The sequence below is a fragment of the Tinamus guttatus genome, unplaced genomic scaffold (assembly GCF_059628265.1).
Source record: "Tinamus guttatus ecotype Peru unplaced genomic scaffold, ASM5962826v1 Tinamus_guttatus_pri_ptg000089l, whole genome shotgun sequence".
Taxonomy (NCBI): Eukaryota; Metazoa; Chordata; class Aves; order Tinamiformes; family Tinamidae; genus Tinamus; species Tinamus guttatus.
In genome coordinates, this window is record NW_028288623.1 from 1,418,468 (window position 1) to 1,431,665 (window position 13,198).

The 13,198-nt window shown below is 41.8% G+C and overlaps 1 protein-coding gene across 1 annotated transcript in view; it reads left to right on the forward strand.

Moving 5' to 3' along the window:
* Positions 1-10,997: 10,997 nt before the first annotated feature.
* TTBK2 (tau tubulin kinase 2) overlaps positions 10,998-13,198 on the forward strand; it is a 64,731-nt gene continuing 62,530 nt past the window's right edge. The window contains exon 1 of the mRNA XM_088520464.1: positions 10,998-11,093. The gene's annotated coding sequence lies outside the window, so the exon portion shown is untranslated. The remainder of the gene's footprint in view (positions 11,094-13,198) is intronic.

The following is a 13,198-nucleotide window of genomic DNA, read 5'->3' on the forward strand; positions in this document are numbered from 1 at the left end:
AAGCTCATAAGCTGCTTAGGAGCGCATAGCCAAGGCATGCAGTGGAAATCTGTGAAGAGAGGGAGGGAGATTACTGTCTGACTGGATATTTATAGAGCCTGTGGAGAATTTCCTCCTGTACTCTGACATGAAAGGAGTGTCCCAGCTTTTCTTTAAATTTCATATGATATAAATCTCTTAATCGTGGTTTCAAGGACTGACTAGAGCATTTATAAGCAAGCGACCCAATCAACCCTATGGATTTTTCTCCTGAGAACAACTTTCTATGCAGATCTTCTGTGTCTAGTGGTAGTGAGCTGATGTGCTGTCTTTCCCTGTGGGAGACCAATAACTCTCCTCACTCACACTAGTTGTGTGTATTTTTCTAATGGTTGTAGGGATTCTTCACTCTTAACTTTCATGGTCAGATTTGGGTTCAAAAGCTGTTAAGCAGGCCGAACAGACACGTGTGTACGGCATAATCACATAAGGCTTATTTCCACGTGGGAAAAAAAAAATCTAAAAATATAATCAGAAACATAGTATGCTGTGGATGTTTCTAGACAGTTCACTGATTGTGTGGAGTGAAAACACTAGCAAAACTAACAAAAAGCAGCCTGGTGCCTATGCTTATAATAACTATTAGGATATGACCGCTCTGAGCAGGAAACTGTGTGTGGCTATGCCTAGAGAGAAAACATTCAACAGATATTTAAACTCTTAGTTACTGTTTGGCTTGTAGAAAATATAAAAGCTTGTGAGGCTGTGGAGTATCTAGCACGTAGCTTTTTCACTTTATGCTCTGAATATGTTTCTGGAATAAACCTCCATCCTCCTTTTTTTTTTTTTTTTTAGCGTGATTTGGCATAGAAACACTGCTGTTTGTATGTCAAGTAACTCTAGAGTGTCACTGTAGAAAAACGTAAAACCCTCTCCACAACACAGGGAAAAAGTTTAAGATGCTCTCTCTCTTTGTCTCTGACTGCCCTTCCTTTCTTTCTGATGGTTCTTATGTCTATAGGCATATATATCTATAGACAAATTTGAGTTAAAAAACAAAAAAGCAAATATTTCTTCCTAGCCCAGACTGTTGTTTAAATGATCTTTCAAGCAGTCAGGACTTTCATTCAGACTCTGAGCTGATTTGTCTTGCTTTTCCCAGTCCTCCCTTCTGGTTTTCTGTCTCCCACTTCTATATTGCTAATAGTGAGACAGTTAGTCCTGCCTTTCACCTTCTCGATGGTAGGGCCAAAGACCGAGCTCCCGCCAGGGTGTTTTGCACTGGGCAAGCCCTGGGGTTGCTCCACTCAGCTGAGTGCTAGCGCAGCTGGGCTCCCTTCCAGGGTTGCTGCTGCCTCCCAGAGATAGCTAGATTTACTCCTAAATTGATTACAGCTGTCATTACTGCTTCTGGCTGCTGGAAGTCCTTTGGCCCTGTCTAGTACACTGTCTCTGGATGATTTTAGTATCAGGATGCAGTACTTTAAGCAGTTTAGAAAAGAACATGTGTGACAAAATTACAGTTTTTAAAAGACTGACACATAACTGAAAGGCTCTATTCAAAGAATATATTTCTTTGAATCTCTATTCAAGAATATTTTTCATAAAACAGATATTTCTGTTCCTCAACAAAAACCTATAAAAGAAAGTGTAGGACTAAAACTTAAACTTGCCTGAAAACTAAACCACCTGGACTGTAGAGAGAGAGATTGGCACATTGCACTTTCCTTCCCACCCTGCTGGCTGTTCAACTCTCTGCCTGCTGATAATGACCTCTTGTTATCTCTCTTCCTCAGGAAGAAAAGTAGAATATTTCTAACTTTCCTCTCTGATCCAAAGCTCCTTTTATTTTTCTCTCCAGAGGTCACACTGGTGAACGTAGTTGATGGGGACTTCCCACACCCACGCGCACACAGGCAGCTTCAAATTAGCTATTTCAGCAAGTTCCTCACCCGAAGGAGGAGTTAATGTTCCAAAGTTTGCCATCTTTACCCCAGCTATTTGTGGATCTAAGGAAAGATACTCTCTTTTCCAGCATGTTTTACCCTGCTTCTGCAACGCTGCTGCTAACTGCTCCCTTGCACCTCTCCAGCAATCCCACAATCACAGGGAGCGAGCAGCTAATAACACCTGAGGATTAAAGCTTGTTGGTGCTGGAGACGGTGTGTTTTAGTGCACAGGATGTGGTTGTAGAACCACTGAGCTGCAGGACGCCATGAACTTTTACCCTTAGCGTTTCTGATCCTTTGTGATTGCCTTTCCTCACCACATGTGAGAATATGGAGCTCTTCTTTTTCTCCCCACAAAACCTGCTTGAAGTGGGGTTTCATACTAATTCAGAATTTTTTTATTAGAGTGATCTGGTACTTTATAAACTTATATTGACGTAATTATGGAGCCATCTTTTGCATACAACTCTGTTAATATGCTGGCTTTTATAAACGGTAAAACATAATGCTGTATACTTGGGAAAATGGAAAAGTACATACAGCTTTATTCAGGTGTATATACATATATATATATATATATATATACTTGATAATATATATTCAGGTATTGTTTTAAAGCTAGTGGGCTTTAGGCTCTACTAATAAACTTTTCTGAATAAGACAGGTATTATATCTAAAGGCACGAAAACCTTCTGTAGACAAACCCTACAAGAGTGCAGTTTAAAATGGCAATGATATCCCAGAGCCTTCCTCTGTAGGTGTAAGAAGGAAGGAACTGTATTTGTGCAGGCATTGAATAGGCTGCTCTGTTCATTTTAGGATTTGGTTAGATGTCTTCATGCTCTTGAATAGCAACACATTTTCCTAACTATGAGTTCTAATTTATTCATGCTGCACTTATTTTCCATTGTGTTTAGTTAGTGAGGAAACCAATTCCCCTGTAAGTTATTCACCTGTGTCTCACTTGTACAATATACAGAACAATACATAGAATATTGGGCAAAATACACAGTATTTTTCCTTACTAGCTTGACTTCCAAAGACAGTGAGGCCAGCAGAACTCCTTGTCTTCAAAAGCAGGGATCTCATTTTAACAATTATTAAGGCTGGTTATCAGTTATGATTGACTAATGATTGTGATCATATTGTAATGGTCATATTGGTTATAATGAAAAAAATGATAATTGGAAGTAATTTATAAAATGACAAGATTTTCCTCACTCCGTTTCCCAATAGTATACTCCAGCCCTTGTGTAAAAGGATCACACAGCACCTGCAGAGAAGTCAGCCTGCACATGTGTTCAGCCAACAGCCTGTCTGCTCAGTCTGGTGACAGTAGCTCTGACAGCTTCCCCAGTTAAGCAGTTCCTGACTTGAACTTAAATAGTTGTATGTGGCTGCTTCAAATAGGTGTATTTGTCCCTGACACTCACATCTCCACACACGTAACAACAGAGAGAAGCTGTTCTGAATTCCGGGCTGCCACCGTGGTATTCACATGCCAGGGACAGTGCCCATGGATGCCTCACGCACGGTTCATTTCTATGAAACAGGCAGGAGGTCTCGTGTTCCCTGATTCTAACTCGGTATTTCCCAGGAGATCGTTTCTGTGCATATACTTAGTTTTCATTTTACTGAAAGAGGTCTCTAGCTGGAAGAGCTGAAGTGCACTTGTGAGCTAAAAGTGGCATTGTCCTACTCCACCATATCTATCTGCTCCTCTCTAAATTATATTTGCAAGGGTGACTGCACTACAAGCACACATGCGCCTAGCATTTCTGTGGAACTAGCCCATTTATCCAGCCTCCATATTGCTGTTTTATATGAGCGACCCCAAAATTACGAAGCATACCCATGGAGCCATTTTCTCGCCAGCAAGCAAGGACAGAAATATTCCTTTCAACAGAAAAAGCCCAATAAATGTAAAACTCTTCCCTATATGATCTATACTATTCTTGAGCTTTTCTAGTCTAACCATGCTTCAAACTGGGCTTCTTTCAGTATACTGTAGCCTTTTGATTTCAGGACATCACTTATATATTTTGTTGTAATTAACTAACTGCATAGAACATAACAGCCCACAGCTATTTATTTATTTACAAAATGTACTTACTAGATGCAAATTGGCTTGCAAATGTCTCATAAAACAACCACATTTTATCTCACCAACTTCACTAAAATCTGTTTAGCTAAACAAATATTCTTATCTCTAACTCACAGTGAAAAAAAAAAAAAAAAACACTAACCTGATTTAGAGGACAGAGTGGGTTGTCAAAACTGGTACCTTGCTGCATACAGAGGATAAAATATCAGGAACATGCATCCTTCGGAAGATTCAGGTACTGATTTCCAGCTGTCTGTGTAGTTCTCTTGACTTTACACGGACCCACCAATGGAGATGGAGAAAAAGACTTCAACTCTCCTGCCCATGCTAATCTCTTTTGCATCTCTAATCATAGCTAAGAGATTTATTTCAAGGTTCTTATGCCACCAGGTTAAGTCCTGCAAAACAGGCCAATTAACTGTGCGTGAGCTGAGATCTCACCAACAAACTGGATTTATGGCAATTTGTTTTACTATTTTAACTCCTAAGGCATGGGCTGCGAATGAACAGAGATTGTTGCTTCAGTATTTTGTAAGGTCCTCACTAGTTCTTTAATTGATCTCATCAATAGGCAGGGAGGAGAATGAAAATAATGACACTCTATGCAACTGTTGGAAGGGAAAATATAGTTTAGGCAACCATCATTTACATTCATTATAATGTACCTTAACCATCATTCCGTATTTTGTTGCTTTGGAATTTTTCTTTCCTCTGACTCTGTATTGATTGTGGTTATGTCCAGGCTAAGAGCTCAAGTATCTGAGAGCAGTTGGATCAGCCCAAATGACTCACACTAGATTCCATCTGGGGAAAGTATCCGGGTGCAAGAACAATCTAATAGAAATGTCTGTCCTCAGCTCCTAAAAGTTTTATCCCAAGCCAGAAGCAAAAAACAAAACAAAAAAAAAAAAACACTTGTCTTCCTTCTGTTTCTGCTATGCTTGTGCTGACCACAAGGAATATATTAGGTATGTTAAATAGGCTCCATAGAGTTGATCTGTACATATATAGTGTACACAAATCTACACGTTAGCATTTTTAAGCTCTTGCTCAGGCTAGGATGTGGTACATTATAAAGGCCGGGCAAATGTCTCGAGTCCTTTTGTTCTGCCAAGACAAAATCTTAAAAAGTCTGTGAAAATCTAGACATATATTATCCCTAAGCATTAGAAGATGTTATTGCCTCAGACCTACTTAGTCGTAGAAGAGGCACCTTCCCTGGTGCTCCTTTGCAGGATAAAGCCAGCACTTCCATGTGCTGGAGGCGAGCGGGCAGAAGATGGCAGTGCTGCTGTACGGAGCGCTCTCTCCGGTGCCCAGTGAGGCGCTTGCTTTTATTTCTGCTGCGGAGCAGAGGTCACCGAAACAACCAGTGGAAGCTTAGGCTGCATCATTTTAAGAATTTACATCCAATCTCGATGCAATTAGTGGTCCAATGCTGCCCACATTCTTTGCTCTGTTTCTTATTGGGAAACAGTCTTTGCTGCAAAGCTTATATTCAAAGCTGAATTATTCAGAAATTAGTTTTGATTTACGGACATCTATATCTAACCACAATGCACTTTATTACAGACCTGCTGGGAAGTTTGCACACCAGGACCATAATGACAGAGTAGCATTTTTCAGGCCAGCAGGAGTGTTTGCACATCAATCAGTCACCCAGTGGGGTAGGAAGAAAATACGTACTTCCTCACCAGGAGTGGTGATTGCTGTGCTGTGGCTTTGGGTCTGAAAGAAAAAGTGCAGTAAATATTTAGCCGATCATTTATCTTTTTTAATACTATTCATATACTACTCCACAAGTTTGAATATGTTATAAAGTAGCCTAATTAAAAACTACTTGGGATGATTCTTTCCCATAAAATATAGAATTGTATTTTACACATCATTTCCAGCAATGAAATTATTCTTATATTTTGAGAGCTTTCCATTTATTCTTGTACTTGCTGCAAATAGCAATAGCTAGTAAGAGATTCTGGAGTAATGAACTAAAACAAATGGACACTAACTTTTAAAGGAGCTCCATTGCTATTGCAGAGTTGTACTTTTCCACAACTAGTTATAGGTTGTACTACAGCTCTACCAGTATTATGTTCCATACATAATACAAGTACTGTAAGAGACCGTATTTCATTTCACTGCCTGAAAAGTTTTGTAGACAACACGAACAAATCACAAAAGTAATACTATAATTGCCGTTTTTCAATGTATAAGAGTTACAACAATATGGATGCAGAAGCCGGTTTAAGTAAAAAGGACATGGTAGCAGACTTGCATAAATTGCATTGTGCACATATTGCTTGCCTTCAGGGCTCCTATATATTCAGGGATACCAGTCAGGGCTGGCTCTGATTCCGATCTATAGTAGCTGAACTGTCCCTAACCTCTGAGTCATCAACTTCTGACTCATGGTGAGTCATTACAGTGGAAAACGAAGGCACAGAAAGAGTGTGTTCACTCTGAAATGAGACCAGCAGTTTATGGTAGAGTGGGATATTGAATGTGTATTTTAAATCTTGATAAACTAAAACTTCCATGACAACTGTAACCTCTTCCTCAAGAGCAGAATCTATTTCTACGTTATTGAGAATTGACTGGGCAGTAGTCTTGCTTTTCACCTTCATATCTTATTCACTAGCTACTGTAACATCCCAAGCCAGTCATCAGGAAATGGAACTATCCAGATATTGGGAAGGCTCTCCCCAAAAGTCCTGTTACATAAATGAGGTAAATGTTTTTTTTTTTTTTTTCTATTCCATATATCATAGCACCAAAAATTTTGGTTAACCCTTCTTCATGTCCTAATGCAGACAAATATTTCAAATACTTCTTGAAAGTTGTTTTTTAAAAGATACAGAAACAGAAATGAGTTACGAAAACAGTTGCAAAATAAGAGAGACCAATAAAATGTATGAAGTTATCAAACAGATAATAACGGCAAGTAGACACAGGGCCTCTAGAGCTCCTCTGGGGAGGAAACAAACAAACAAAAAAAACCAAAAAACAAAAAAAAAAACCCAAGATCCTTCTGTCATTGCAGTGGTGACTTCATGGTTACATGACACCCATGATTTTGGAAGAAAAGCTAAAGGAACTGGGCTTTTTTAGCACAGAGAAGACTAATGGTGGCATGTGATAATAGCATTTGAATACTTTCAGTGTAGCTGCACAGAGGAAGGCAATAAATGGCTTTAGTTATAAGAGTAGAAATAATGGTAAGTTACTGGAGGAGAGATTTATGTTATGTTTAGGAAATCTTTCTTTTAGTGAGAATAGTGAAAAACTGAAACAGATTACCTAGGAAACAGCTAAATTTCAATCAACAGAATGTTTTTTGGGGGGGTAGGGAGAAAGATGAGAAACGCAGGCTAGGCTTGTTGCAAGGAGAGCTGCTGCTACCTGCTGCTGCTCTGAATGTCTTGAGGTCTCTTCTATCCCTGCTCTCTGCAAATTGGATACTTGTTTACTGATCTACTAACCTTTGTAAGTAATATTCCATCTTTGGTCAGTGCTGCTTCTGCTCAAGGCTTTTGCCTGAAATGCGGGCCTCTAACATGCATTTCCCTTTCTAGTCTTCAGTGAGAGCATTGTTTTCACCTCCGTTTATATACTTGATTAGGCGCAACTTTCAATGCATCCCAGGACTTGGTGGATGTTCATTTACTGACTAAATCATAGCTATGAATTTGTCATCTCTTAGAAATGAATATTTATTAAGACTGTGCATTTTGCTGTCTAGTTTTTCCTTTTTATTCTTTTTTCTTTCTTGTTTTTAATTTTAAGTTTTAAACTTGAATTTGAAAAAACACAACCTGAACACAAACATAAACATGCATCTGCTTATGTATGGTGACAGGGAAAGGCGACAGTTGATTAACAATGTGTTAAGACCTTCAAAACTGTGCTGTTATTTTCCTGAAATAAATGTGTATGGGAGTAGATGATTCATTTTACAAAGTACATTTATAAAGGCTTTCATTAGAACTCCCTTCTGCCTAGACAGCACAGGAGTTGGGTTATTCATTTCTTTCTTTACAAGTTGGAGTTCTGAATAATATTTCTGTTTAGCTGACCTCAGAAGTAGGAGACATTGCTCCAGGAAATTTCTTTACATGTTGGAGAATGAGAAATCAAATGGTTGTTGGAAAAGATTTAAAAGGGAAAAAAAGGAAAAAAAAAAAGAAAAAAAAGAATAAAAAGGAAAAGCTAGATAACCCCTTGTGCCCCTTCTACTAGAACAGTTGTTCATGGGATGCCAGGGAATACCGGATACTTATCATGCGAGGCCAGACACAGCAGCAAACTGTGTTGTTAAAAAAACAAGTTTATAGCTATATTGCAAAAAGAGACATATTTTTACATGCAGAAGGGGAATTTGAACTAAAGATGTAATATCTTAAGCGAGGCAGTAGGACCTTTTTGCATTGTGGATCTCTTTCCAGGTGTAGTCCACGCTATCCATCTGAGGATCCCTAGCTATGCTCTAGCCATACTTGAGTAGCTCGGACGAGTTCCATTGTGGCATAGAGAGAGAGAGGAGGTTTTGTTTAAAATTTTTTTTTTGATGGTGTTCTGTGAGTTTCCACTGGGAAAGGAAATGCTGATATCTGTTATATTTACCATAATTTTTCAAACCAAAAATAGTAAAAGAGAATGCCTCTAATTGCCCCGTGGTATATTTTTGGAGCAGTGAATTTGCAGAAACTTAGATATTTTTCTGCAAACAGCTCCTGCAATGAAGTGGAAACAGATTTTCTTTTTGAAAAATTGAAGTATTGGAAGGTCACCTCTACCTTGAGCCAAATGTTCTGTGTGATATGTAAAGAAAACTCATTTCTTTTATTCTTACTTGATTTTTATTTGACTGTGGTTTTGTCAGCTTAGGAAGATTCCACAGAAATTTGAGAATTAGGGACAAAAAAAGATGACTGGAACTTGAAAGCTAATGAATGAGGGAAAGGCTACTTTGTATTTTAAAGCTTGCAGGGTGCGTACTGACTTACATAATGCTAAAAAGGCATATACTATAATGTGTTTTCCATGGTACTATGCATGACAGTGAGGTTATATTAGTGAATTAAACTAATAAGAAAAAATCATACCTTAGAGTATAGTTTATTTATTTTTACCATTTTATTAACATATAGTATATGATAGTCCATATACTTGGATTAGCAATTCTAAACTGGTAAACAGCCAAACCAGACAAACAAGTTTGTTATGGCTTTTCTCCTTTTCTTTAATTGAATTCTATTTTTTTCCTGAAGAATTGTACACCTCAGGCAATGCTTCAACTACTTGGGGAACAATAAAGGATTCCTACAGATTGGATTCATATTCAGTAACTCCCTATTACACCTAGCACTTAGTAAGTTCTACTGCCATTATCTAAAATAGGAGGTAATTAGTGGATTCATCTACCCTCAGTTGTAATTTAGGCAAAGGTGTTCTCTGTTTGAAAAGGAACATGAAGAGATTATTTGTTTAGGGAATTGGAGGAAGCATAGGGAGCAGGCCTTCCTAGCACAATTTTCACCTTATGCAATGCTTTCAAGCTTTTGGAAAATATGTAGCTCCAGTAGAATATTGTCAGTCAGAGAACTTTGAAGTGTCTATCGGAGGTAATTTCATAACTCCCTTTTGCAATTGTGGAAAAGAAGTACTAATAAAACAAACAAACAAATTAAAAACAACCCTCCCCATCTACTCCTGAGAATATAAAACCAAGATGAGTGCATTTCTATTCACAAAATGAACATCTCTTCATATAATCAGCTTTCTTATTAAGTGTTTTGAGCGTTAGTGAGAAAAACATGAGAGGAAGCTGAGATGTAAATAGTCATTATTTGACGGCAGTGTTAAAGTTCAGTTGCAATGGGTAGGGACAATTAAAGCCTCTTAATGTTACTGTTTCAGCAGTAAACTTTTTAGGGATAATACATTCAGAATCCAAAAAACTGGAAACTCTTTTCACTGAAAGCTGGAACTTAGTGTATTGGATGCAAAGATATAGGAAACTAACCAAAGTCATCACTCATGGCCATGGTACATTCTTGGGAAAATTATATCCATGGTGGTGTTGCTGCTGGCCTGGGGCTTGGGTCAGTTCCCTTCACGAATGAAGAAACACCTCCCTGAAGCCGTCGTGGAGCAAGTCGTAACCGCTTGGGCCTGCTACCGGGTTGGTTTCCCCGATAACCCGTGCTGCGCAACTCGCATTTGTAGGCTGTGAGCGCTCACAGAGCAGCATCAGGAGAAGCCACTTGCCTATCTTACTCATTGCCTACGCTCTCCTTGTGCTGCAGGGGGAGAACGATGAACTCTTTTCTCCGCCATCGCCCTAGATGCGGGACAGACAGCCCGGCCGCCCCTCCGCGGCGTCACCGCTCAGCCGTTACGCAGCAGGCGGAGCGCGGGCGGTGGTGGCGAGGGTCGGGGCGGCGCCGCGGCGTGGGCGACCGCTCGGCACCGTTACGCGCCGCCGTTAGCGGCCGTTGGCAGCTGAGAATAACGGTCGCGGGCGGAACTACCGTGCCCAGAATGCAGCGCGGCTGCGCGGGGGCTGCTGCGGCGGCGAGCGGCCGCTCCGCGACTCTCAACCAACCGCGACCGCAGCGGCGCCCGCCCGGCTCAGGTGCGCCCGCCTCCTTCGCCGTGACGGACGGGGCTGCGAGCCAACCGCCTTGCAGAAAGTGCGGCCGCTGCCCAATGGCGGCCCGGGAGGGGCGGGGCCCCGGCGCGCACCGGGTGGTCGCGGCGTCCCGGCTCGGGCGAAGGAGAGCGACGGGGGGTGGCGCGGCCGGCACTGCCGCAGGGATGGCGGCGGCGGCGGCGGCGGCGAAGGGGTGGTTGGCGCCGCCGGGCACAGCCGCGGCCGCCCGTTAGGCGTCCGCGCACGCCCGCGGGCGGGGGGCCGGGCGCCGTCCCAGCACCGCAGTCGCCATAGAGACCGCGCCGCGCGCCATGGGGCGGAGGCTGCCGCGGGCGCCGCCGCGGCGGGCGCCGCCGCCGCTCTAGCTGCCCCGCGCCCGCAGGGACTCTCCTCGGCGCCTTCCTTCCAGGTAAGGAGCTGCGCGGCCCGGCCCAGCTCGGCTGGGCTCGGCTCGGCCCTGACCCGGAGTAGCGCGTCCGCTTGCGGCGGCCCCATCACAGTGTGAACGCAGCTGTGCCCCGCTAGGCCGCGGCGGGGGCAGCGCGGCCGCGCGGAGCCGCTCGTCGCGCGGCGGGAGGGAATGCGCCGCTCCCGGGTGTCTCCTCCGGCGCTCCCGCGCCTCTGCGGCGGGCGAGGGGACGAGGATCCGCGCGGGGCTCCGCACCTTGCGGGCCGGGCCGCGCCGCGCGGAGCGGAGCAGAGCGAGCAGGGCCGGGGCTGCGGAGATTAACGTCGGTTTGAAGGAGGGGGCGAACAAAGCAAAGACCCCGGGCTATTTATAGCCCGGCCTTTTGGGAATCATCCGCAGGACTTATAATTAAGCTGGAAAGGGCTGTAGCGAGTGTGTTATGAAATAGCCTTTTTTTTTTTTTTCTTTTTTTGTCAGACTGCGCGTGCGAAACCATTGGAGTTGCAGAATATTCATTCAGAATGAGTAAGATATATTGATAGCGAGGATGAGAACGCCAAAGTAAAACATACTGTTTGTTTTAAAATGCAGCTAGCCATAAAAATGAATGATTAGTCTCTGTACTGGTGTTCTAGAAAAAGGAGTAGGGATTTTATATCTACTGCATTGTCAATGCCGTGCCTGTGTTGAACACGCACACACTATGGTTGCTTGTCCGTTAGTTCATTTCACTTGTCTGAGCTATCTGAAAAAATAAAACGTTAGAGCTCATTTTGCTACTGCGTTTCATTTGGGATTTTATATTTGAATGATGTGGACTCATGGTACAAATGTATCTTAACGATTTTATTCTGAGGTAATTTGCACCAAATACTCTGTGATGATTTTACACTCTGGCATGTATTCAACAAAGCATTAAAACTTTCTTAACTTGTGGTACTAGAGCTATGTTTATTAGCAGTTGTTTGTCTTGTGAAAAGTGATATCTGAGACAGTTTGACTAGTGCTACAGATATTAATTTGTCAAAAGTTATTCTGGGGGTGATGCATCAAGTTATGGTTTAAAAAGCTGTAAAAATGGAATCATCTAAGTGTTTCTGACAAAACCTCTTGTAATATGCTTCTGATCTACTGTTCCTGAAATCTATCATCTTTTGAAATTCTTTTTTTTTTTTTTTTAAAGAAACAGTAGGGCAAGAAGGGCAAGCCGAAAGAGTGGGATATCTTGATGTTAGTTAAGTCTAGAGTAGTCATGGATTAGAGCAGGTTGCAGCTTCTGTTGCTTCTGACATTGCAGATTTCAGAGAGATTTTTCAATGGCAATGACCCAAAAAGAGAAAGATTTTGTGTCTGATAGAAGAAAGACAGAGGTGAAGTTTTCAGAGTTCAAAACCGAGTTACATATACTCAGCCTCAACCAGTTCTATACATGTGCGCACATAATGTTAAATTTTCCCTTAGTGTGTGAAACTGCACTAAAGGGTATGTGCATGTACTGCTGACTGTGATTTTTGTTTCAGCTAAGGCTTGTTTATCTGATGGGAGTTGGTTTATATCTCACACCAGGAGATTTACAGTTTCTGTATACTTCTGTGTCTTGCATCCTTTTCTCTTTTCCTTGTTCTGTTAAACCAGTGCACAAAGCCTTTGCCTAGAGGGGAGGAGAGACAGCTGCCCTTTCAGTGTGAGGCACCAGCATTCTCAGTGGTCTCAGAGGGACGCATCAGATACGGACCAGCCACTGCCCTTCATCCCCCTTCCCGACTCTTAAAACCCTCTCTCCTCACAACAGAGAAACCTGAGCTTCTTTTGATTGATCTCACAGATCAATGTGCTGCAGGATGAATCTAGATGGTCAGGCTAGCTTTTAAAATACAGACATGCAAAAACTATACTTTAGCCAATTTGCACATTTTAAGTTGTACATGAAAGAATCTAAGAGCTACAGATCATGCTTCAATTAAAAATCACTTGGTTTGATTTATTTTTGGTGATTGGGATGAAAGAAACTTGTTCAAATGCTTAATCCTTCACATACATATAAATGTGTACATATATATATATGTATGTGTATGCATGCATATATGTGTAGTTCATGTGTACAT